A 1,783-nucleotide genomic window follows, 5' to 3' on the forward strand; every position below is an offset into this window, starting at 1 on the left:
TGAACTGTAGATATGAAAAATCCCTCCAGGGCTTGTCCCATTCTTCAGAATCTCTGTTGTCTTCTAAAAATCCAGTCAAACTATTGCTTAGCCACTGTGAGGGTCACGGTCTGTTGTCAGACTTTGGTGTTCTGAAGCTCTGGTAGCTAAGTTCAAGGCAGAGATGATTGTGGAAGACCACATGGACTGCATAAACAGTCCAGGGAAATACGCAGCTGTAACAGCAAAGCAGTTACTTCAGTGGCCCACGATTTTAATTTCTGAATTTTGTGTCAGGGGTTTATTCTGCGGATTGCACTTGGATTTTTAGGGGTTTGGGTTCTTTCCCTTGTTAGATCCTGCCCCTGGTACATTCAGCATGCTTGTTTCCTGCTGCCTGCAGTTATCCACCCACCCAGGTGGAGACAAGGTGGATGATTTCATTGTGTAGCACTTTTTATTTATTTTTTTAAAATTTTTCTTCTCCTTTCTCCAGCCAGTTGATGAAGCATATGGCTCCCAGCACCTGTCCCAGGGCCTCCCTCATTGCCATAATAGCTATGGAAGTCCAAAATAAAAGAAACACCCTACAGAGTAGGTTTCTGGGTTAGATGAAAGACTTTTGTTTAATGAGAAGGCTGGCTGTAACTTCTTTAACAGCTTAGGTAGGTCTGCAGTCATTCTAAAATCCCTTATCTACTTTTTTTTTTTCTCCCCTCCTTTTTTTGGTATTCATTACCCTGTAAAGATTCCAACAGCAATCAGTGTAAATAGCTGGCAGGTAGAATGAACCAGATTTTACCTCCAAGCTACAGCATGCTCCCCTCTTTTTAATTTAAATTTCATAATTTTTTGAAAGCAGACAAAAATTCACATCCTTTCGCTATGGATTACTTATGAGGTTGGGCTCTTCAAGCTTTCACTATGGCAGAACAGAGATAAAAGTTGATGCAGTTGATGGGAGTTGTACACTGCTCCCTGGCAAACGGTAGCCTCCTCACTTCATGGGACTCACAGACTGGTTTGGGTTGGAAGGGGCCTTTAAAGATCTAGGCCAACCTTCCTGCCCTGGACATCTTTCACTAGATCAGGTTGTTCAAAGCCCCATCCAACCTGGCCTTGAACACTTCCAATGATGGGGCATTCACAGCTTCCCTGGGTAACCTGTTCCAGTGTCTCACCACCCACGTTGTAAAAAAATTCTTCCATATATCCAATCTAAACCCCAACCTCCTTCAGTTCAAATCTGTTGCCCCTTGTCCTTAGGCCCTGGTAAAAAGCCTCTCTCAGTCTTTCTTACACGCCCCCTTTGTATATTGAAAGGCTGCAGTAAGGTCTCCCCACAGCCGCCTCTTCTCCAGGCCCAACGAACCCAATGTTCTCAGCCTTTCTTCATAGCAGAGGTGTTCCAGCTCTCTGACCATTTTTGTGGACCTCCTCTGGACCTGCTCCAGCATGTCTATCATGGTGGGCTCCTGTGCAGGCAAGCACCTTGTGTTACTTAAAGGGAAGATTCTAATTCTGGTTTCTAATTAGTCAATGAGAGGAAAAGTCAATTTTATGCTTAGGAGAGCACTGTTAATGAACATCTGGGTAATGGTCTGATTGCCTGCAAAGCCAGTCTGCCTTGAAGCTGGAGGCCGGAGTTACCCAGGGCCAAACTTGCTGAACCTGCAGCGCTGCTTTGGCCACGGTGCCCCTGTTTACTGCCGTGGGACAGTCTGTGTGCGGGCGCAGTTACGGGGCTCGCTTGCTGCGCAGCATCGCAGCCGGGCTCTGCGCGCTCAGCACGTGCGGAGCGAGG

Source organism: Antrostomus carolinensis, unplaced genomic scaffold, assembly GCF_000700745.2.
Source record: "Antrostomus carolinensis isolate BGI_N321 unplaced genomic scaffold, ASM70074v2 scaffold8600, whole genome shotgun sequence".
NCBI lineage: Eukaryota > Metazoa > Chordata > Aves > Caprimulgiformes > Caprimulgidae > Antrostomus > Antrostomus carolinensis.